The 25000-nt window shown below is 41.4% G+C and overlaps 1 protein-coding gene and 1 non-coding gene across 8 annotated transcripts in view; both read left to right on the top strand.

The window, feature by feature from the left end:
* Positions 1-25000, top strand: part of LOC135093210 (agrin-like) — a 503425-nt gene that overhangs the window by 322549 nt on the left and 155876 nt on the right. The window lies entirely within an intron of this gene.
* Positions 11222-11336, top strand: Trnal-caa (transfer RNA leucine (anticodon CAA)). The gene is made up of 2 exons: positions 11222-11259; positions 11292-11336. It is a non-coding gene; the product is annotated as a tRNA-Leu (tRNA).

Raw genomic sequence — 25000 nt, 5'->3', positions numbered from 1 at the left:
GTGAAATATTAGTGGAGGGAAAGACTATATTGAAAGATGGAGCTAGTGAGGAGGAAGAGTAAGAAGAGGAGAAGGAGGTTCCTGACGAAACACGAGACAGAAGAGGAAATGAAGAAGATAGTTATAGGATACAAGGAGGAAGATCATGGGACACCAACAAGGAAGGAGGAGGAGGGAGGAAAGAGACAGCAGAAAGGAGGACAGGTGTGTTTGGAACAAGGCGAGGCAGGTGAGGCTGGACAAGTGTGTGGAACATTTTAGTTTAGAATGTTGCAAGTTTTCTATAATGACCTGGAGTTGTTTGGTGTGTTTGTGGTGATAATTGTTTTTCTGTTTTGTGTCTGAAGGCTTTCTCTTTATCTCACTTTCATTTTTTTTCATCTCTTTTTGTCCTTCAATTCCTTTAATTCCTTCTTTTCCTCCTACGTACTTTTCTTTTATTTCTCTTGCCCAAAATTATTCACTTTTTTTCTCTCTCTCTTTCATTCTACTCCCTCATTCCCTCAAGCACATTTTTTCCCTCCATTCCCTTCTGATAATTCCCTCTCTCTCTCTCCTCCTTTCCCTCCTTCATCCCCTCAAGCACAATTTTCCTTCCTTTCCTTCACTTAAATCATACGCACACTTTCTCCCCTTCCTTCCCTCCCCTTCCTTCCACTGTACACTGTCCCTTCATATACCATTTCTTTCTTTACTCCCATCCCTCCCTCCCCTTTCCCCTCAAATCATTCCCTCTCTTTCTCCTTCTCCCCTTCCACTTTAAACTATCCCTCCCTCTTTTATTCCACCCCTACTCGATCCACATCCCTCTCTTCCCTTCCCTTCCTTCCCTCTCTCCCCTTCCTCTTCCTCCTCCTCCTCCTCTCCTTCCTAGTTTCTTCTCTCCACTTCAATGTTGCTTAGGTTTGTGTCTTCCTTACAGAAACTTTCGATCCCGGAGAGCAAACTTTGAGTATATATGTGGCGCGTGAATTTACACTAAGCTCCGTGTCGCGCCCTGAGCCGCTGAGGAAAGGGGGCGTGAGCGTGTGAGCGGCGCGAAGAAAAATAGCGCTCGTAAAGAAAGATAGAAGAAAGGCAGAGAAAATGTGATTAAAGTCCGCATGTTTATCACGGCTTGTGTTATATGCGTCATTTTTCACTCTCTCTCTCTCTCTCTCTCTCTCTCTCTCTCTCTCTCTCTCTCTCTCTCTCTCTCTCTCTCTCTCTCATATTTATTTGTTTATGCTGTTTACCAGACTATCATTTTACCAGAATCAGGGAGAGAGAGAGAGAGAGAGAGAGAGAGAGAGAGAGAGAGAGAGAGAGAGAGAGAGAGAGAGAGAGAGAGAGAGAGAGTTGTGCAAGCAAAATCTCAGTGCAGTATGTTTGAACGATGATATTTATGATTCTTCAATAAGTTTCCTCGTGTGTGTGTGTGTGTGTGTGTGTGTGTGTGTGTGTGTGTGTGTGTGTGTGTGTGTGTGTGTGTGGAGGACGAGGAAAGAGAAGGAGGAGGAGAAGGAGGAGTAGGAAGAAAAGCGAAAGGCAGGCAGGAAGATAGATAAGGAGGTAAAGAAAAGGAGATGGATGAGAGAGAGAGAGAGAGAGAGAGAGAGAGAGAGAGAGAGAGAGAGAGAGAGAGAGAGAGAGAGAGAGAGAGAGAATATGCTTGTATGTATGTGTGAATGTACAAAAGAGCAGGGATTTCAGAATTACTTCCTTTTTAGTGCTTTATACACTCTCTCCCTCTCTCTCTCTCTCTCTCTCACTTTCTTCTTAATCCTTAGAGCAAGACTCACCTGAACCGTGTGGGAGGCAACCTGGCGGCGATGCAGGAAGGTTCATCCAGGTGAGCAGGATAATTAGCGCCTCCTTCACCTGAATTTCTCTTATACACAAGGTTCTCAGAGATGTAACACACTCGTCTGCTCTCTCTCTCTCTCTCTCTCTCTCTCTCTCTCTCTCTCTCTCTCTCTCTCTCTCTCTCTCTCTCTCTCTCTCTCTCTCTCTCTCTCTCTCTCTCTCTCTCTCTCTCTCATCAATCTCCTGCTTTCCGTCTCCTCTTTATCTCTCTCTCTCTCTCTCTCTCTCTCTCTCTCTCTCTCTCTCTCTCTCTCTCTCTCTCTCTCTCTCTCTCTCTCTCTCTCTCTCTCTCTCTCTCATTTTCTCCTACTTCTCACGTTATTCTCTGTTTTTCCTTCTCCTCTCCAATTTTAGCTATTTATCTTCTTCCCTCCTCCTCCTCCTCCTCCTCCTCCTCCTCCTCCTCCTCCTCCTCCTCCTCCTCCTCCTCCTCCTCCTCCTCCTCCTCTTCCTCCTCCTCAGGGAAAAGTGTGTGTTTTAGCGAGTCGCGAGTCGATTAATGGTGTTTGTTAAGCCAAGATTTCTGCTGCTTTGATGTAGACACAGGTGCTTTATTTTCACACACACACACACACACACACACACACACACACACACACACACACACACACACACACACACACACACACACACACACACACACACACACACACACACACACACACACACACGTATGCACAGTGGAGGTAAGACATTGAAACAGAAGGCGAAGAGAGAAAAGTGAAATAGAAAAGAGAAAAAATGAATTGCTTTTAGTTTGACAAAGCGAAATGAAGTTAAATTCACTCGAAAGTTGAGGAAGAAAAGTGCAAATAAAAAGTTATGTATGTATGTTCCCCTTGGCTCTTGAGAGAGAGAGAGAGAGAGAGAGAGAGAGAGAGAGAGAGAGAGAGAGAGAGAGAGAGAGAGAGAGAGAGAGAGAGAGAGAGATTGTTGTCAAAATTTGTTGCGATTTGCGTGAATTGCATTTTTTTTATGATTCGATTAAATGATAAACTTGTACAAATAGGCAGATAAACAAATGTAAAGAGAGACAAACGCATAGACAGACAGACGCAGGGAGACAAACAAATATAGAAATGTAAGGAAATACCAGACATAGATAAAATAGATATGAAATAACTCCTAAAGCTGCCAAAGAAAGAAATATGGTATGAAAAAAAAAAAAAGTATATATATATATATATATATATATATATATATATATATATATATATATATATATATATATATATATATATATATATATATATATATATATATATATATATATATATATATATATATATATATATATATATATATATATATATATATATATATATATATATATATATATATATATATATATATATATATATATATATATATATATATATATATATATATATATATATAAAACATACACAAGGAAATATCAAATGTGAATTCTATGAAGAGAAAAGCAGAAATGAAGGTAAGAAAGTAAATCAAATTGAAATGAACAAAAAGTAATTGAAACTAGACAAATCAAAATTAAATAAACGTAAAAAAATATATACATATATATATATATATATATATATATATATATATATATATATATATATATATATATATATATATATATATATATATATATATATATATATATATATATATATATATATATATATATATATATATATATATATATTTATACTCTCAACCAAAAGATCAACATGAGCAACACGTCTCAATCTAACTGACATGGAAATTAATACAAAAATAGAATCTTAAACCAACCTTAAAAAAAAAAAACTACGTAACAGAAAAAAGCAACAAAAAAGAAACCTGCACACACACACACACACACACACACACACACACACACACACACACACACACACACACACACACACACACACACGACGGTCACCACGGAGTCACACAACCCGAGGCAACAGCAAGGGATGTTTGCTTCCTAAAATACGTCAACAACAATGGTCCCAGCAGCACCTTAGCCTCTCCTGCAGAAGTAATTAACCGAGATTGAACAATAGAAAATGTCACACAATACCAGAGAGCGTGGGAGAGAGAGAGAGAGAGAGAGAGAGAGAGAGAGAGAGAGAGAGAGAGAGAGAGAGAGAGAGAGAGAGAGAGAGTAACGAAGAGGACGCGGAAGAGGAGGAGGAGGAGGATGAGGAGGAGACAAGTCGAATGAAGATGGAAAGCGAGGAGTCCAGGGAGGGATGAGGTAGAATAAAGAAAAGAGTGAAGGAAAGGAAGATTGAAAGAGGTAAGGAAGGGACGCAGAACAAGAGGACGTGCGAGATTGAAAAAAAGGAAGGGAGTGAAGGAAAATAGAATGAAGGGAGGAGGAGAAGGAGGAGGAAGTTAATGAAGTAAATCAGAAAAGGTGGTGTGAGAAAAATGAAAAAAGTGAGAGAAATTTTAAAGGAGTAGGAAGAGAAGAACAAAAGAGAAGGAGATAGGACATGGAATAATACATTGGAGCAAGAGAGAGAGAGAGAGAGAGAGAGAGAGAGAGAGAGAGAGAGAGAGAGAGAGAGAGAGAGAGAGAGAGAGAAACGCATTTGTAGGTGAGTGGGGATGGGGAAGTATAATGCAGATGAGGTTAAACACACACACACACACACACACACACACACACACACACACACACACACACACACACACACACACACACACACACACACACACACACACACACACACACAACGTATACTTAACTTCTTTAGTGAAATTTACATATGCATCTTATCTCGCGGTTTTCAGTAGTAAATGTTCATCCAGGTCACTACATACATATAAACATTTACTACTGTATTTATCCTTTTTTTTTTTCGTGGGTGAATTTCTGACAAAAAGTATATATATTTTGAATCACCAACCACAATTCATCGGGTTTATCTATTTTTAGTACAGTTTTATCTTTTTCTTTTTTTTTCTGTTTTCACGCTTTCTTTTCTAGTTCGTATATATTTTAATCACCAGCCACATTTCATCACTTTTATATACATATTTCTAGTACAGCTCTGTCATGAGTTTTTTCCACTTTTTTAAACTTTTGTTTCTAGTACAAGTGTGTTCTTTCCTTTAATTTTTACTGGTTTCACTCACTTCTTGATCTGTCAGTTGATCGCCCTTACGCTGTATTACGAAGGCGAGGCGGGAGTGTGAGTAGAGTGTGTGGAATGCAGCACGGCGGTGTGGAATGGTGAAGAGAGTGCCTGCAGCGGTGGGTGAGTGCTTCGTTTTTCTTGTGATTCAATTTGGAAGTTTTAGACGAAGCGTTTGTTTTGGCGTGAGTGTCGACTGCGCCTTGATGACCTCACGCCAGAGAGAGAGAGAGAGAGAGAGAGAGGGAGAGAGAGAGAGAGAGAACATTATACTCAACGCTTTGTTCTCTCATTAACTCTGTTTTCAAAGGCCACAGTGAGGATTGGTCAGGTTCTTGTAGGTGTTTTCCTCATTGGTGATGCAAATACTTGTTGAATTGTCTCTATAATCGTGAAAATATTGAAAACCAGAGAGAAAGAGAGAGAGAGAGAGAGAGAGAGAGAGAGAGAGAGAGAGAGAGAGAGAGAGAGAGAGAGAGAGAGAGAGCCAACCAGCCAGCCAGCCAGCCAGCCAGACAGACAGACAGACAGACTGAGGAGGAAATAGGTGTAAGAGTGTATTATTTTCCTTTCTTATTTTTGTTCCTTTGTGAGAGCGTCTGTTACTTTAGGTCTCGTTACTGCAGCCTTTGTTGTGCCTGTGTGTGTGTGTGTGTGTGTGTGTGTGTGTGTGTGTGTGTGTGTGTGTGTGTGTGTGTGTGTGGCACCTCTGCTAAACCCTTGTCTGTCGTCTACATTACCTCTCTGCTTACTTCACTCAAACTTAGACGCCCTCTGCTAAACTCCAATTCGTGACGTATCTTGTATTCTTAAACATTAGGCTCTTAAACAATAGATTACTTAATTACTGGGTTCTTTAACACTAATTTCTTAAACGTTAGATTCTAAATGCTAAATTCTTAAACCCTCTGACTAATTTAATGATTGGTTAACTGACTGGCTGACTGACTCATTCACTCACTCACTCACTCACTCACTCACTCACTCACTCACTCACTCTTTCATTCCTCTCAGCACACGAAGGGACACCTGATGAAAGCGAGAGGCGTCCCGTGTCTTCTCGCACCACAGGAAGGAATGACAGCCACCTCATTTTCATTCATTCTCTCTCTCTCTCTCTCTCTCTCTCTCTCTCTCTCTCTCTCTCTCTCTCTCTCTCTCTCTCTCTCTCTCTCTCTCTCTCCGACGGGAACTCTTCTTGAATAGACAGTGTTAAGAAATGAATGCTTTCTCTCCTCCTCCTGCTCCTCCTCCTCCTCCTCGTCTTCTCTTCCTCTACCTTCATCTCATCTTCGCCTCCTCCTCTTCCTCCTCCTATGTTTCATCTCCTTTACCTCCAGCTCTTCCTCTTCCTTTTCCTCCACCTTCGCATTCTCCAACATTTCTCCCCCCTCTTCCTCCTCGGGACCAGGAAGGAACAAGGAAAACGGGGGGTGCCGCTCTTTGTAGTCTTGTGGGAGGAAGAGAGAGAGAGAGAGAGAGAGAGAGAGAGAGAGGAATGGAGGAGGAGAAGTAGGAGGAAGAATGAATGCAGCGAGGGAGAGGAAGAGGAAGAGAAAGGAATAATCAAGGATATGGAGGAGTGGTGAATGAAAGCCATGGAGTTTGTCTTGGCCTGTCCTTCCTTCCTTCTTTTGCTGTGTGTGTGTGTGTGTGTGTGTGTGTGTGTGTCGGTCTATTGTGGAGGTGATGTTCCCTTGTCTTGCACGCGTGGGTCTGGTCTGCTCTTGTCTAGTGTTTATTTTGTGGGTATTGAAGAAAGCGACTGTGTATTATCTCTCTCTCTCTCTCTCTCTCTCTCTCTCTCTCTCTCTCTCTCTCTCTCTCTCTCTCTCTCTCTCTCTCTCTCTCTCTCTCTCTCTACATAATTGCTTCCATGAACTTAAAAAAACTAAACCAGTACATAATACTAATCTATGTACGTTTCTTTATGCACGTTCCCCCACCTACGCTTGCACGGGAACACTCAACAGCAACACACAGGAACATTGCAGACAGACTGGAGTTGTCTCTTACCCTTCCTTCTCTTGGTGGACGAGTGGACGGAATTATTTAGGTGTCTTTTCAATACATTATAATCATCGTTAGTAGAAGAACAAAAGAATACATTAACCCTTTAACTAGTGTGGCTCCTCCTTAAGCCTTGAAATATTAATGAGGTGTTGAATCGAGAAAGGGTGGTGCGTTGTGAGAGGAACAAATGAAGGGTTGAAGGAAGGGTGAAGGAAGGGGTGGAGTAGTAAGAAGGACAGAGGATTGAGACTGAAGGAGTGATGAATAGATGATGAGAAGGCAGTCTTATTTTTTAATATTTTATTTACGGAGAAGAGTATATTACAAAGAGAGGAGCTACAAGAATACAGGGAGGGAAAAGAATAGACGGCCTTTTGTTTTCTGTTTACGTACATTTAGGTCACACACACACACACACACACACACACACACACACACACACACACACACACACACACACACACACACACACACACACACACACACACACACACTGCTCACCTCACCACTCATCACCCTCCCTCCTGAAATACTGTTTTTTTATTGCCCTAGCCACACACGCCAATAAAACTGTCCTCACACACACACACACACACACACACACACACACACACACACACACACACACACACACACACACACACACACACACACACACACACACACACACATTTTTTTTCCTTGATCAGTTTCTGTAATAGTTGATGTCTAACCTACATTAGTTAAATGTGCACACTTTTTTCATTATTTTATTTTATTTTTTTTATATAAAGGATTTTTGTTTATCGTATTTATTTATTTATGACTCAGTTTATTTTTTTACTCAATTTATCCATTTGTAGAATGTTCATTTTACATAAATTTATGTAATGCCTAAAATTTTTACTCGTTGGATAAGACACGACTTATTTCACTCACACACGCGCTATCAGCCTAATTTGCATTATTTTCTTGTTTTCTTTCCTTTCTAACGCACACATTTTTATATTATTTATTTTCCTTTACTTCCCTTTTTTATTGCCCTTTTTTCACTTTTTTTTTTCTCCACATTATTTATATTCCACACAAGGCAGAAATCGCTCATTGCAGCCGCTTCAGTTTGAGGAATTTCTCCTTCCTGAACTTAATCTTGCGCTTGCGGCAGTGCAGCCTGATGTAATTTTGGCGCAGGAAGTTGACGTCGAGGATGGTGAGGTTATCAGCGTCTTTGAAGAAGACTGTCGGGTAGCGCAGCGTGACGCGGCGCCCCGCCACCTCCGCCTGCTGCGGCTGTAGGTGACACACAGTCTGCGTCTGCACGCCGCCGATCACCTTCACCTTCGCGGTCCTCAGAACGCCCTCCATGATGGCGGAGGTGGGCACCACGTCGCGCTGCAGGGTGGTAGTGTTTGCGCCGGAGTCCAGCTGTGCCTGCACGGTGCGGCCGAAAACTTGGCACGGCGCGTACACGCGGAACTGTTCGCCGACCTCGAGCTGTCTGCGACGCGTGCTGAGCACCAGCAGATCGTCCTGCTCGGAGAACTGCAGCACGCCGTCGTAGTTACGCAGGAAATCTGATCCCAGAATGTTCCTGCCAGCGCCTGAGATGCAGAAGTCATGCTCGGCAGTGAAGCCCCTGGCCACCTCCAGCTTGAGGGTGGTGCCGCCCTCATGCCTGTCCTCGCGCCGCCTCCCCACCGTAGCCATCACGGGATGGTTCGGATCCACGGCGTGCTGTAGACCCAGCCTGTGGAGCACGTCCAGGCCCACGAAGCTGTGGTACGCACCGGTGTCGATCATGAAGTGCACAGGGAAGCCCCTGAGCGTGGCGGGCAGCAGACACAGTGTATCTTTCTTGCCGCGCCTCAGTCTCAGCACCACTTTGCCTTCCATCCTGGTCGCCGCCAGTGTTTCACTCATTGCTCTTCTTTGGACGCTTCGGTACACCGGCAGGTTTCGTATTTAACGATATTTCATCAGCCACTTATAAAAACACAAATCTCACTAGCTCCAACCTCGTACCTCACACACACACGCACACGCACAACAAATCCTGTGAATTAAGAAAATGGCTTCAGTATAACTTCGCGTCTTCCAAGAGGCAAGAGTAAAATTAATGTAAGTGTGAGAAGATGCAGGGAGCGGAGGTCTGGAGGGGGAGGGGAATAAGCAGGGGAGGGATCTTGGGCACGTCAAGGCGAGTGAGAGAAGAGGGATATAAGAGGGAGAGAGGGGGAGTGGGGGGAGAGGGAGGCAAGGCGGCGCGTAGCAGCAGGCAAGCGTCTCCAGACTAAGATGGCATGAAGGAGTGAGCGTCACATGAGAGAAGAGCAATTAGTGTGGATGGGGTGAGTGGAGTCTTCCCTTCCTCCTCCTCCTCCTCCTCCTCCTCCTCCTCCTCCTTTTTTTTTTCTCTCTCTCTCTTTCATTTCCAGCATAGTATCTTGTTCCTTGTTCATGTTCTTATTTTGACGTCCTCTAATTTCATCTTATTTCTCTCTCTCTCTCTCTCTCTCTCTCTCTCTCTCTCTCTCTCTCTCTCTCTCTCTCTCTCTCTCTCTCTCTCTCTCTCTCTCTCTCTCTCTCTCTCTCTCTCTCTCTCTCTCTAATCTTTATTTTCTCCCCATTACACACTTTCTTTTCTCTATTACTGAACCTGAGAGAGAGAGAGAGAGAGAGAGAGAGAGAGAGAGAGAGAGAGAGAGAGAGAGAGAAACCAAGCAACCAATATATCTAAATCAATAAAGAAAAAAAGAACGTGCAAAAAATAATAAAAACTAAAAAAAAAAAATATATAGTATTCAATTATGTAGTTAGGAAAAAAAAAAAAAAAGAATACAGGCAGCGAAAAGGAAACGATGGAAATACATGAAAATAAAAGTACAGCGTAAAAAAAAAAAGAAAAAAAAAACAGGATATGAACATGAGCTTTCAACATCCTTTCGAAATCTACTCCATTTTTAACACATTTTTTATATATATTTTTTTCTTTTTTTTTACGTTTTTTCCAATTCATTGTTTCATTTCGGCTAGCATTTTATATTTCTATTTCTTTCTTTTTATTTACTATTAGAGAGAGAGAGAGAGAGAGAGAGAGAGAGAGAGAGAGAGAGAGAGAGAGAGAGAGAGAGAGAGAGAGAGAGAGAGAGATAGGCAGGGAAACAGGCCAGAATGGAGAGGTGAAGATACAGGAAGGAAGGAAGGAAGGAAAGAGAGAATAGAGGACTAGAGAAAGAAAGGTGATGAAAAGGGGAGAAGATTGGCGAGGGGAGGAGAGGAGGAGGAGAAGGGAAGAAAAATACATATAAGGTGAGACAAGGGAATGAAGAGGGAGGGAAGGAAGGCGAGAAGAAGAGCAGGGGAGAGGAAAGTGGGAAGATTAAAGAGGGGAGGGAGATAGGGACAGAGAGAGAGAGAAAAAAAAAAGAGAGAGAGAGAGAGAGAGAGAGAGAGAGAGAGAGAGAGAGAGAGAGAGAGAGAGAGAGAGAGAGAGAGAGAGAGAGAGAGAGAGAGAGAAGGAAAGGAAGAGGAATAGACTCGTGTACGACAGCAAGGGAGATAAAAAAATGAGGGTAAAGTGAAGGAGGAAGAGGAGGAAGAGGAGGAGGAGGAGGAGGAGGAGGAGGAGGAGGAGGAGGAGGAGGAAGGCCACAATTCACTAGGGATTAAGTCAGCTCAGAGAAACATTAGTGTCGGCAATTAAGGAAACATGTAAATTTGTGCCAACTTGAGAAGAGGCGACCTCCTTCATTAGGCTCTAGTTTTACTTCATGCCTTCCCTCTCCTCCTCCTCCTCCTCCTCCTCCTCCTCCTCCTCCTCCTCCTCCTCCTCCTCCTCCTCCTTCTCCTTCTCCTCTTCCTCCAATTCCGTCTCCTCCACTCCCCGTGTACATAAATCCTCGCCTTTCTACAGGAGTTTAATTACTTAGTGTGCAGTGGACTGGAAAAAAAAATATCGCCCATTTGTCCAATTAAAGTTGCCTTATTTGTGTCCCCAGCAGGTGCGGTGCTCTCACTTTCACTGGCGGTGGTGCTGGGCCTCGGCTGGGGTGGGGTGGACGGGGGAAGGGAGGGATGGAGGGGAGAGGGACGAGAGGACGGGTGGGAGGGAGGGAGAGAAGGGAAAGGGAGGGAGGTTGACTCATGCTGGAATTCTACCCTGCTCTCTCAAAGTTGTAGGGAAGATTTCCAGCATGGAGTAGTGCAAGTTTTCTACTAGCTGCTTGCTCTCCCGGTCCTCCTCCTGCTCTTCCTCTTCTTTCTCCTCCGCCTCTCCTCACACAGTCAGGGTGGCCGAGTGGTCTAAGGCGCCAGACTCAAGGCAACTTCTCTTCCGATAGAAGAGTGCGGGCTTTCTGGTCCTCTCTGAGGGCGTGGGTTCGAATCCCACTCCTGACAATATTTATACATCTCAAATAATGTGCATAAATTATTGTGGTGTATATTTTGTGGAGTGGATTTAAGTAAGGAAAAGAGAAAATCCAAAGCTGAATAGCAAATTTCATTGTGGACTGAACAAATGGTACGGAAGAAAATATTTTGTTTATCCTAACGAAGATTGAGAGGGGACTAAATGGATTACTATTTATCATGTTTCATATACATTTGACATCATTGACATGAACGAGTTGTTCACCATCAATCGACCAAACACCACTGTGGTGATGGATGTGTAGCACCAGCAGCGAGGACTGGCATGGCATGGTGAATCCCTCAAATACAAGTTATTCTTTTCGTATTAGAATTGATATGAACGTTTAGTTTAGTTACTTTTGTATCTGGTCAGTTGTATCACTGCTACCTGGGTACCAGATGATTACCTGTGTTGTCTCTCTCTCTCTCTCTCTCTCTCTCTCTCTCTCTCTCTCTCTCTCTCTCTCTCTCTCTCTCTCTCTCTCTCTCTCCACTTCAGTAGTTTTCTCACAGCTCATGTATGCATCATGTGGTGACTCCCCGCTCGGCACAGTGTCTATGCAACACCTCTTACTCAGGCTTTACGAGAGTGCCACACCATCCTTACGCTCTCCCCATCTCGCCTCTCCCTCCCTACCCCCTTTCTCTCCCACTTCTCCATAATCTTCCTTTCTCCCATCTCTCAATCCTCTGCTCTTTACTTCACTATATCGTAGCGCTTTGCTTTTATCACTTGATCTTTCATTTCTCCATTTCTCCTCTTCCTCATCCTCTTCCTTTTCCTTTTCTTTCTCCTCCTCCTCCTCCTCCTCCTCCTCCTCCTCCTCCTTCTCCCAGGTTCAGTTGCGGATTCCTTCAGAAGCGGACACAAATACGAGTATAGAGATAAACGTATTCATGAAGATATTTTTCATCCTTTATCGACGTTTTTTTTTTTCTTTTCCTCTCCAGCGAAGAAAGAACATTGTATACATGCTTCGGGTACGTGTGGGATTTTTATTTTGGGACATACGTACATACACGCAGACATACACGTGGTCTTCTTTCTTTTATTCCTTTTTCGTCTCCAGCTCCTTCATTTGTATTTCGATAGTGATATGCGAGAAGAATTAAATTATGGCCGGGGAGAATTGAAATGGATTGGGTGAATTCGTTTATATCTTCTTCCCTTTCTCCTTGCAGTGTAATGGGCGTTGCTTTGTTCCTTGTTCTTTATTTGTATTGACACGTGTATATTTCAGTTGCACTTCAAAGTATTGTACTGTTGGTGTAAGTGTCTTTTCTCTGAACTTACTTGACTTTTCACATATAATCAGAGTTGTTTCTCGTCATATTACTTGTTCCTTCTTCCGCGTTTGTCTTCTTCCACTTCTTCAGTATGAGATCACTGTTTCATATTGTTGATCTGAGTGAAATTCCTCTAAACTCTATTTCCTTTACTTTCTGTCATAAAATTTCCTTCCTACTTCCGGATTTGCTTGGTTACGCTTTCCTCTTCAACTCGAGACCCAAATACCAAAGTTGATATGACTCGTGTCTCTAATATTTTCTCGCTTCCCTTTTTTATTATGTGATAGAAGTTGCATTTCATCATATTTCTTGTTTCTTCTTCAATGTTTGTTATGTCCCAGATTTTAAATTCGAGATCCCAAACAGTAACGTTGGTGTGATTCTTCTCTCTGCCTAATTTATTTATTTTTTTATTTCTTATTTATTTATTTTTTTTTACCTCCCTGTTCCTTGTTCCTTCTTCCAGGTTTGCATTGCCATACTTTTTTTTTTCCAGCTGGAGACCCGAACAATAACGTTAGTAAAACTCTTCTCTAATATTTACTCCTTTTTTTTTATATTTATGAGGTTGGATTTATATAACTAATTCTTTTTTTTTTCATTAGACTTAATTCTTATTCTTTTTTTTTTCATGCAGGTGGATTTAACTCGTTCCTTTTTTTTCATGGGAGATTTAATTCTTGCTCTTTTTTTTCGTACCGTTTGTATTTCACTCGTTTCCTTTTCTTTTTTTTTCATTAGATTGAGTTCCTTTTTTTCATGAGTTTGCATTTAACTCTTGTTCCTTTTTTCATAAGGGATTACATTCTTGTTCCTTTTTGTTTTCATACGGTTGGATTTAACTTTTGTTCCTCATTCCTTCTTCCGGGTTTGTCTTGAGGCACTCTCCCGTCAGCTCAAGATGCAGAGAGTAACGCTAGTGTGACTCCTTTCTCTGAACTCCACTCGCCTCTCATAACATTTCCTCTACCTTAATAACAGTAAAAGAACACTGCAAAAGGACAGTTGATCTAGACAAGCACACTCCTGAACTCTTAAAAAAAAACTCTTAAAAACATCTGCCGTTTTCGTGCATAACCAACTTACTCTCAAAACTTGAAACTGTGTGTCTGTGCACTTACCACGTCCTTGCTAAGTTTGTTCTACTCATTTAAACTGTATTATTTAACTAACTTTTGCATCCACTTCTAGCACACTATATGAGATGCACCTGTAACACTTTCTCTTTCATGCAACTTTCATACTGGATTGTTTCATCTACATGATTCCCACACTGTCAGTCATTGCATTATTTAATTCTTTGTTTCTCATTGTTATTTTGAATTATTTACAGTTTCTCTCTCTCTCTCTCTCTCTCTCTCTCTCTCTCTCTCTCTCTCTCTCTCTCTCTCTCTCTCTCTCTCTCTCTCTCTCTCTCAAGACCGTGGCATTAAGAAATCTTTGCCCAAAATACTTGTATGTTGTCTAATCTTGTCTTATGTCCAGCTTTCCAGTTACTTCAGATTATCATGGAATACGGAAAATTTAGACCTCCCCAGTGAGCTGTTCACACACACACACACACACACACACACACACACACACACACACACACACACACACACACACACACACACACACACACACACACACGCTGACCTCCTCCCAAATGAATGCTTTCTTTCTCTCCTCACGTAATGTGGTCGGAGGAGAGGGAGACGAAGTGCTGGAGGGGAATTGAAATGACCTCCTCCGAACCACACTCCGCACGCCCGCCTTTCTTCTCCTTTATTTTTACCCCTTCCCTTCCCTCCCGTCTCGTTGCGTCCCTTAGGTTTTCTTCCTTTTCTCCATTCTCCTTCCCTTGTTCACCCTTCCCTTCATACTTCTTTCCCTCTCTCTCTCTCTCTCTCTCTCTCTCTCTCTCTCTCTCTCTCTCTCTCTCTCTCTCTCTCTCTCTCTCTCTCTCTCTCTCTCTCTCTCTCTTTTCCCTTCCATTTCCTTCCCTCCACTTTCCCTCCCCTCCCCTCCATTCCTCTTTTCTCTTCTCTTTCCTTTCCTTTCCCTTCCTTTCCTTTCCTTTCCTTTCCTTTCCTTTTCTTTCCTTTCCTTTCGTTTCCTTTCCTTTCCCTTCTCTTCCCTTCCTTTCTTTCCTTTCCTCTCTCCTTCTCTTCCCTTACTATCTCTTTCCTTCCCTTCCCTTCCCTCTCCTATTCTTCATTCTCCTTTCCTTTTCTTCATTTTTATTCCTTTCCCTTCATTTACCTTTTCCCTTCTTTTCCTTTCCATTTCTATCCCTTTTTATTCCTTCCTTCCTTGCTTTGCCTTCCATTTTTTTATCTTTCTCATCTGGTTTCCCTTATTTTCTTCGTTTTCTTAAATTCTTATCTTTCTCCTAACTTTCCCTTCATTGTTTTCCATTTCCTTGTATTATCCTCTTCTGCTTTGCCTCCCTTCCTTTGTTCCATTTTCTTTGTTTCCTTTCTTTATCTTGCATGTTTTCTTCTTTTCATGTGTTTTGTTTTCATTTATAATTTGTTCCATCACATTTTCCTTCTCATTGTTTCACTAATTCTTCTCCTTTTCGTTTATTTTTTCCTTCGTTTGTGTGTTTTATTCATTTCCCTTCGTTTATTTTTTCCATTGCTTCCCCTTCTATTCCATTCCGGTCTCTTGCTTTGCCCTCCTTTCTTCCCTTCTCCCTTGCCTCGCCTTTCGTTTTCTTCAGTTTTTCTTTATGCTCCTTTTTTCCCCTTCGCTTTCCTTCCGGCGCATTTGTTTCCCTCCCTTCCTATCCACCATCTTTGTTTTTGTTGTTTTTTTCTTTTTTTGCGTTCGCTTTTTTTTTTTTTTTTTGGTCTCCTCCTCCTCCGCATTCTCTTCTTCATCTTCTCCTCCTCCTCCTCTTCCTCCTTTTTCATCTTGCCATTCTGCCCACTCCTACTTTCATTCCTCCTTCCTCCGCATTCTCTCTCTCTCTCTCTCTCTCTCTCTCTCTCTCTCTCTCTCTCTCTCTCTCTCTCTCTCTCTCTCTCTCTCTCTCTCTCTCTCTCTCTCTCTTGATCTGTATATGCCTTTTTTCTTTCTTTCTTCCTTTTATTCCTCTTTCTATTCTCCTCTTTTCCCTCTTCGTAGTTGCAATAAGGGAAGATTATACGACTAAACCAAGATTTTTCCCTTTTCTTTTATTTCCTGTCTTTATTTTATGCATTGGGTAAGATCCAGGAATACGAGAGAGAGAGAGAGAGAGAGAGAGAGAGAGAGAGAGAGAGAGAGAGAGAGAGAGAGAGAGAGAGAGAGAGAGAGAGTACAGGTTTATGAATTTTCTTCACCTTTGTTCTCTTGTATCTCTCTCTCTTTTTTTCATCTTTCTTCCCTGCCCTTTCTGTTTCCTCTTTTCCTGTCGAGTTTATTCCATTTTTGTCTCTTCCTGTATCACTCTGTACCTTTCTCTTTTTTATTTCTCTGGCGTATTCTGCACTTTCATTTCTACATTCTTTCCTTTTTCTTCTCTTTCATCTATCTTTCATCCATTTTCCTTCCTGTATTTCTTGCTCTCTTGTCTTTTATCTATTAATCTAACTCTTCAGTTTTACTCTTGCATTCCTTTCTTTTTTCTTCTCTTTCATCTATTAATCTATCCGGCTTTTGGTATCAAGATTTTTTATTCTTCTAGTCTATCTCTCCTCTATTCTATCCGTCTATTGTTCTCCTTATACTTTTCTGTGTTTTGGTCTATTTCTGTCTTTCTCCTCCCTTCCCTCCTTCCATAATGTATCTCTTCAGTTTTTACCATCATCTATACCCTATTCTTTCATTCCATTTCTCCTCACATGCATCTATTGTCCCCTTATCTTTTGTCATCGTTGTTTCGTTCCTCTCCTTCTCATCCTTCCTATCTTCCCTCCTTCCTTTCTTTATTTGCCTCCTCCTCCTCTCATTTTGTCATCCGTCTTGTCAGTGACCCGTGTTTTGTCAGGCCTCACGATCAGATGTCTTGTTGGGACACACACACACACACACACACACACACACACACACACACACACACACACACACACACACACACACACACACACGTGCCAAAATTGTTGCATGGTAGTTTTAGGGGTTTCAGAAAGTTTCTTTGTGTGTGTGTGGGAAGGGGGGTTGGTGGGGGGAAGGGGGCAGTAGGCCGTGCAAAAAAGAACCCTCCAAAGCTCCATTAGTGGTCTCCGCACTCACATAATCCGGCTCACTTCGGTTGTTCGCATCCACCTCCCAATAAATCCAGGCTTTTATTATTTTTTTTTTTTTTTTTTGCTGCTGGAACGAGTGAGCTTTACAGAGAGAGAGAGAGAGAGAGAGAGAGAGAGAGAGAGAGAGAGAGAGAGAGAGAGAGAGAGAGAGAGAGAGACTATTGATCGGACTCGTTTGTTTTTCCTAATATTCGATTTTTGTTTCCTTTATATTTTGTGTTCACGTTATTCTTGAGTTTTTTTTTCTTTATCTTTTTTAACTGAAACACTCCTGACTTTATTTCCCCTGTAATATATTATAGTTGCGTCATGCTCGAACACACACACACACACACACACACACACACACACACACACACACACAGAGGCTTTACAAGAACAATACTAGCTTTTTTTTTTTCCATTTTCGTTGATGTTACTCGCTTTTTTTCCCATCCCATCATGGTTATATTGTATTCAGTGTTGTAGGTATAGTTAGTTGTACGTACAATTCTTTTGATCAATACTTTGCTAATAAAAAATAAATGGAAGGGTATTATTGTGTTTCCATGTGTTGAATATTTGTTAATTTCCCTGCCTGTGTGTTTCTATTTATTTATCTATTTGTATCTATCTACTTGTGCGCATATATGTACGAATGTATGTATCTATCTAATGTTTTACTATCTACCTACCCTTCTATCCAATCAGCGGTCATCATATTGTAGTTTACTTTTATAATAATTCTCCGCCTATCTATTTACATGTATTTATGAATTTATCTGTCTATCTATCTGTCTATTCAGAACCCCATTCATTCACGCTTTCATTCATACTGGAATAAAAAAACGCCGTTCAACACACTGGGGAAACGAAAGAAAGAAAAAAGTGAAAAATAAAATAAATAAAAACTTAAAGCAAGCACAAAAGAAAAGTACAACACACCGATCCTGCGTAATTTGGGTCCGGAGTCTCGTCGCGGGGAATGACACGGAAGAATGGCGCTGGAAGAAAAGAAAAACCTATGCGGTGGGTTCCTCATTGTCCCACCGCGGTCCGCCGGGAAGAAGCGGGAGGCCAGCGTGGCAGCCCGTCTGACTCCCACCCGAACGGCTGAGATAATTCCTGCAGCTGGTCGTAGGAAAAGAAATAAGAGGAGAAAGACAGTAGTAGTGATATGTACTACTGGTGAAGGAGCAGACTGTGATCGTGTTTGTAGAGGTGAAGAAGGAAGTCGTGGTAGTGGTGGTGGTGACGGTGGTGGTGGTGGATGAGGAAGCGAAGCGAAAAAAAAAAAAAAAAAAGAAGAAGAAAAGTGAGGTGTCGCGATAAGGGAAAGCACGAGGAAGAGGAAGAGGAGGGAAGTGTGCTTTGAAGAGGAAGAGGAAGAGGTCGCGGTGAGAGGAGTGCAACGAGAGCTTTGGCAAGAGGAAAGGGAAGAGGAAGAGGAGAGAAAGGAAGAGGAGGAGGGTCTGCTTACTGAAGAGAAGAGATTTGTGAAGTTCAAGGGAAAGGAGAGAGTTCTGTGGGCAGGAAGTGGGAGAGAATGAGGAGGGAGGGAGGGAAATGAAAATGAAAGGGAGGGTAGAGAAGAGAGGGACTGGAGGGAGAATTTAAGGGAAAGGGGGAGGGTTTGAGAAAATTAATGTTGAGGGGGGAGAGAGAGAGAGAGAGAGAGAGAGAGAGAGAGAGAGAGAGAGAGAGAGAGAGAGAAGGATAAGCATTCTCTAGGTAGGAAAATGATCACATAAGAATTACTGAGATAATAATGTTTTGTGGAATTGTTACCCGTGACAAGATAACGAGTCTCTCTCTCTCTCTCTCTCTCTCTCTCTCTCTCTCTCTCTCTCTCTCTCTCTCTCTCTCTCTCTCTCTCTCTCTCTCTCTGTCTCTCTCACATACACAATCTGTTTCCATCAGCTATATTCCCGATCCATCCCTTCATTTCTATAACTTCCCTAACATGCATCCATTCTCATTCTTTTTTTCCTTATTTTTATTCTCTCCCTCTCTCTTTTTCTCCACACTCATTCGTACTCTTTCTCCTCTTCCTCCAAAACCATAACTTTTCCTCCCCTCCCATCCCCCTCACATCCTAGTATCCATTTTTCTCCTCCCTCATCTCCCCTCGCCCTCCCTTCATCTCCCCCGCCCGGGCCTGTCCGCCTCTCGCCCGAACCCTGGTGCTCCGCTGACACAAACACCCCCCTGCTTCATTCCAGAGAGAGAGAGAGAGAGAGAGAGAGAGAGAGAGAGAGAGAGAGAGAGGAGAGAGGAGAGAGAGAGAGAGAATTAGCCTTGTAACATCGCATCAGTATTTACGTATAGCAATTGGAATAAATGGATAAACAGTATGTAAGAGAGAGAGAGAGAGAGAGAGAGAGAGAGAGAGAGAGAGAGAGAGAGAGAGAGAGAGAGAGAGAGAGAGAGAGAGAGGAGAGAGAGAGACATACTACCAGTCCTCCAGCGTCCCATCAGTATAGACACAACAATTGAAACAAACACAAGAGCAATGTCTAACTGTCACTTCACGGCGAGGCGCAGAAATAGTGGCGGTGCTTGAATGACCCAGTAACACTTGAGGGACGGCGATGGGTGCTGTGCTGTGGCGAGTGTTGTGTTGTGCTGGTCCCGCCACACACTGCAAGAACAGGAAAGATGACTGGGAGGACTGGGAATGTAGCAAATTGGTGTGTTAAAGCGATTTGATGTATGTTTTTGTTTTGTTTTCTCTTTTTTTATGGGAGAAGGAAAAGTGCCCACTGAGATGCTAGTCCGTAAATAAAAACCAAAAGGATTATGCGAAATTGAAGGATAAGTATCTTGTTTTCGTGATTGTGGTGAGACGTACTGTAAGTTGTAACAATGCATGACTTAAGAACAGGATGGATAGACTGAGATACGACAAGAAAGTCAGTGATGTAAAGAAAAAAAATAAACGGTATTAGACACATTAAGAGAAGAGATGAGGAGCAGGTGGACAGAAGAATGTATGTGGACGGGAAGAGGAGACGAGATAGACATGAGAGAGAGAAGGAGAGCGGAGGCGGCGTGAGTGGAGAAGAGGTTGATGGCAGAGCTCAGTGGAAAAGACTAGGAAGAAACAGTTAGCCCATGTGAACGTAGGAAAGCTGTAGAAGAAGAAGAAAAAGAAGAAAATTCCACATCGGTATAGAATAGTTGAAGAAAAAGAACACAATTAAGAACAAGAATAACAGCATAAATAAGAATAAGAACAAATAGTAGGAAAATTGTATGTTTATTATGTGGGCTCTCTCTCTCTCACTCTCTCTCTCTCTCTCTCTCTCTCTCTCTCTCTCTCTCTCTCCTCTCACTCTCTCTCTCTCTCTCTCTCTCTCTCTCTCCTCTCTCTCTCTCTCTCTCTCTCTCTCTCTCTCTCTCTCTCAGACAAAGTAGTGCCAAAAAAAAAGGGCTTTCCTAAATTAGCAGGAATTACTGAGGTTTATCTTTTTACAGGTAATAGCAGCAACAAGAGCAGCGTGGTAATTGATGGTAATAGAGCTTTTATGTTAATTAAATTCAGCGTAAAAATAATTGGAAGGGCCTGATAATTAATCGTGCGTTAAGGGTGTTCATGTGAGCCATATTATATTAACACAAAAGCTTAATCACACAGCAACTTCATACACTTAGGAGCCGCAAAAACAAAAATTAATCCGCATTATCTCTCTGGTGAAAATATATGGATAGTAAATAAATAGATATGGACAGGGAGGGGAAAGACGTTGTGCTGGTAGTGGTGGTGGTGGTGGTGGTAGTGGTGCTTCAAGGACAAATGGCAGAGATATTCAGGCAATTAACTGCTTCTGTTGGTGCTTGCTACTGCTATTTTTTTTTTCTTTTTTAATTCTTCTTATCCTTTATTTTTTTTGTAATTTTTTCGTTTTATTTTGGTATTGTTTTCTTTTCCTTCTTAACAGCAGAAAGAAATTATGAAAATTCGAGCTTTCTTAACTCATGCACTGTTGCACAAATTTACCTAAAGTGACTTACAACATTTGTCACATTTTCGTATCACATTCCCTTAAATCGTGCTGTAACCTAACATAATAATAAATAAAAATATAAAAAAAACTTATATTCGCTTTTCATATGTGTCTTTCCAAGCAATTTCTCAAAGTGCTTGAAGGTCGACAGAGAAAGACCAGGGCAGCAAAAGGATTCACCACCTATTTATTAGGTAGCGAAGCAAGCAAGAGGCGGGAAGAGGAACCGTGTTTAACAGAGGCAAGAGCCGACGTGGAACTGGGATCTGGACTACGCGGCGGACTACTAAACACAAATACGTTTCAAATTTAGCATCCTTAGACATAGGACCACATTCTGAATCGCGTGTGTGCCGTACCCCGATTAATTTCTCTTCCTCAAGTTACACGGATTTTTAATGCTGCTTTCATGGTCCCAGTGAAAGATTAACAACATTTGTACATCATTAAAAGGAGAAACACTTTTGAGAACCTGGTTGATTATCTTTGCAGCCTTTAGAAATACTCGTAGTTGTGATAGAGAGAGAGAGAGAGAGAGAGAGAGAGAGAGAGAGAGAGAGAGAGAGAGAGAGAGAGAGAGAGAGAGAGAGAGAGAGGGCAAAGCGTTTCAGAATAAGGGTGACTGTCGGTGATTTGTGAACTGTGAATGACTGTGTGTCTGTTACATTGCCTCTGTTTTCACGCCACGCAGCTGAAAATAGAACGCGTGTGTATTTAGAGTGACCTTTCTTCGATGGTTTCCAGTTTCCTCTTGTGTAACTGACCCTGTGTGTGTGTGTGTGTGTGTGTGTGTGTGTGTGTGTGTGTGTGTGTGTGTGTGTGTGTTTGAATCAAAAATGCGTCTCTCTGTGCTTCCATCTCGCTCTCCTTGGGTGATGTTAAGTTAGTCGTGTCTTCTTTCCTCTCTTCCTTTTCTGTTTCATTTGCATATCTTGTTTTTATTGTGCTTCCTCGTTTTCTTCCCGTGTTTATTTTTCTGCTGTCTTCCTCTCACTTTCTCTCCCTCTCCCTCTCTCTCTCTCTCTCTCTCTCTCTCTCTCTCGCTTCATTTACATTTTACTTGTATTTTCCTTGTCTTTGATCTCCCTTATCCATCTGTATTTTTACTTGCGTCGCCTCTGTTCCTTGTCCCTCTTTCGCTCCTCGGCGTTTATGAGTATCAAGCAATTTTATACGTTGTCTCCCTCTTCACGCTTTTATCGAGGTAATGTGTGATAATAATGCAATGATAACGTAATGGACAAAGAAAGTCATCGTTTACCTTCCCCAAGAGGAGCACTTGTGGAGATGTGAGAGACGGAGAGAGATTTGCTTCTTCGTGACTATTAAAGTGAAAAATTACTTGTTTCAGTTAAGTGTGTGAAGTGGATTCGTGTTTTGTTTACAAGAACGTGAACAACACATTACCTGCGGAACTTAAAGAAAAAAACTCTCCTCTTTTTAACAACATGTGATGTTGTATTCCTAGCATAAAGAAATTTCCTTCTTTTTCATCCGTTTCCTGTTGATATTAAGTGGCGCTAAATTACCAGTAAGAGACAGCGAGAATTCAGTATTAACACTTCGGTCTGCGCCAGGAAATTAACAGTAAACGTGATGAAGTTGTGAATAAGGAAAATTGGCTCAATTAACACTACTGTAATACACAAAGCTGCCATTAGCAACCGGTTGGCAGGTGAATTTTTCGTGAATATTAAATTATGATTATTTAGATGTGTTTTGTATTTGTGTGTGTGTGTGTGTGTGTGTGTGTGTGTGTGTGTGTGTATGGGTATGGGTGGATACTCATCACAGAGTTTAGTGCTATACATCAAAATTATACATGACATTATTTGCAGTACGAGCGCGGATTGAAAATATAATGCATTGTTATTTTTGTTGTGTATAATAACTTAATTATGATAACAATAATAATAATGATAATAATAATAATAATAATAATAATATTATTATTATTATTATTATTATTATTATTATTATTATTGTTATTATTATTATTATTTTTTTTTTTTTTTTTTTTTTTTTATTATTATTATGCTATTGCTGCTGTTGTTGCTGCCGTAGTAGTAGTAGTAGTAGCAGCAGTAGTAGTAGTAATAGCAGCAGCAGTAATAGTAGTAGTAGTTGTTGTTATATTAATAACAATAGCACCAATGATAATATTTCATTTCGTGCTTACCATTCACATTTTTGTCAGGCTTCAATAACAGTAGCTACCTCGTGCAAGCTGTCGCGTGGGTTGACATTTCACTTCATAACCTTTCATATTTTACTCCCTTCCATCATCCCTCGATTGAATGATTCACAAAACACTTTTCACGTACATTTCTACTTCTGAGCTGCGTACACTGCCTTTAGGGGTGAGCTTCTCCTTTCATTACTTCAGCTATCTTCGTTGAGTCTCCCTGCCTTCCCTTGGCGTGGAAGAGAAACAAGATGACACGAATACCCTTGAACTGAAGGCCATCGTGACACGCTGGTTATGACTGGTCTCTTACTATACAAGCAAATAGAAGAAAAAAAAGAAAGTATTAAGGTTGAAAATAATGCGTATTCAAGAACGAGTGATATAAGAAACTGTAACAAAAAAAAGCTGTATATACTAATTTTGGACTGAAAGAAACCGAATAAATACGTAATAAGAGAATATAGGAAAATTCAATATAGAAATAGAACAAAGAAAAGCTGTATACATAAGCTTGGATGGAAAGGCACTGAATATATTAGAAGAACAAAGTAAAAAGTCCAATTGCTAAAAGAAAACGTGACAAGAATTCAAAGAAGAGGCATTACAAAGGCTCATCGCTCCAGTCTACAGTGTGCGATCCGTGACTTCCACCCCAGGGTAGTTTCGGTTCCCTCCTCCATTACATGTACAGTATTTTTTTTTTTTTTTTTTTTTAACGCACGAAGGTGGTTGTTAAAAAAAAAAAATCCAAAAATGAGATATATTCCGGTAATATGTTGCTCCCTGTAAAGTAAAAGAGGAAAAAGAATAACAGGCAATTGTAGTTCCAGAAATATTCATACTTCACATAGCAATTTGGCAGCCTTGGAAAAGTCAGTCACAGTAATTCGATTGACATACTCGTCAACGTGACCCCAGACAGAACCGACCTGCTCCCGCCAGCACGTGCGCTCACCACCACCATTTGTTCGAGATGTCAGACTTCGATTTCCTAGGGCAAGGATATCATCATATTTATATTTACATATGAATTTAATATTGTAACATGCATATTTATATATATATATATATATACTCGTATATTTTTTTTATTTAAACATTCAAGTATTTTAAAGCTTGGAATATTTCTACGTATGAGTATATCAACATGAACAAAGGTAATTTCCGACAGTAAAGGATTTCTCTTTGAAAAATCCTTTAAAGCGGAAATAAGTCAGGCAGTGCTCGTGGAAATACTGAAGGAAGTATTGTTTAATGCTGGAAACATACCACGGCGAAAACAGATCAAAGGAAGTACGTAGGAAGGCAGTGCAGACTGAGGTAAGCGCCGCGGTGAAGCCTCGTTCTCACACACCTTTATTCTGTTCCAGTGACAGAGTTATGATGCCAGTGTTTTCCACTTCAGATACTGGCATAATTTTCAGAAATCAGGCATGCGACTCAGGAAAAACAGTGATGTGGCCTTGTGTGCGTCTGGCCGGGTGCTCTAATTAAGCTTTGGCCGTAAAGAAATCTGTGAACCAGGACCTCCACTCGTTCCTCTTCTGATTGGATTGAATCTAAATTGCAGAGTTCCCCGTTTTAGATACTATCAACACTTTTACAAATCAAACATGAGAATTTGGAAAAACAATCATGTGTATTCGTGTGCGTCTGGCCGTGTGCTATAATTAACCTTTGACCATCAAGATATCTGTAAAGCAGGAACTCCCTCCACTCGTTCTCTTAGATCGCAGCATTCTCCGCTTTAGATACTGTCAGCTCTTTCAGAAACCAAGCATACCAGTCTGGAAAATCAACCGTGTGTATTCGTGTGCGTCAGACAGTATGTTTTAATTAAGCATTGCCCGTCAAGAAATCTGTGAGCCAACACCTCCATTCGTAGCAGGTGTGTGTGTACTGCGTGTCCCCTGGATATCCCCCTCTTGACTGGCCACCCGCATACCTCTGTGGCTTGTTGAGGGCAAT

The sequence above is a fragment of the Scylla paramamosain genome, chromosome 42 (genome assembly GCF_035594125.1).
Source record: "Scylla paramamosain isolate STU-SP2022 chromosome 42, ASM3559412v1, whole genome shotgun sequence".
Taxonomy (NCBI): Eukaryota; Metazoa; Arthropoda; class Malacostraca; order Decapoda; family Portunidae; genus Scylla; species Scylla paramamosain.
The sequence above is the reverse complement of the archived record's forward strand: the minus strand, read 5'-3'. Positions and strand labels throughout refer to the sequence as shown.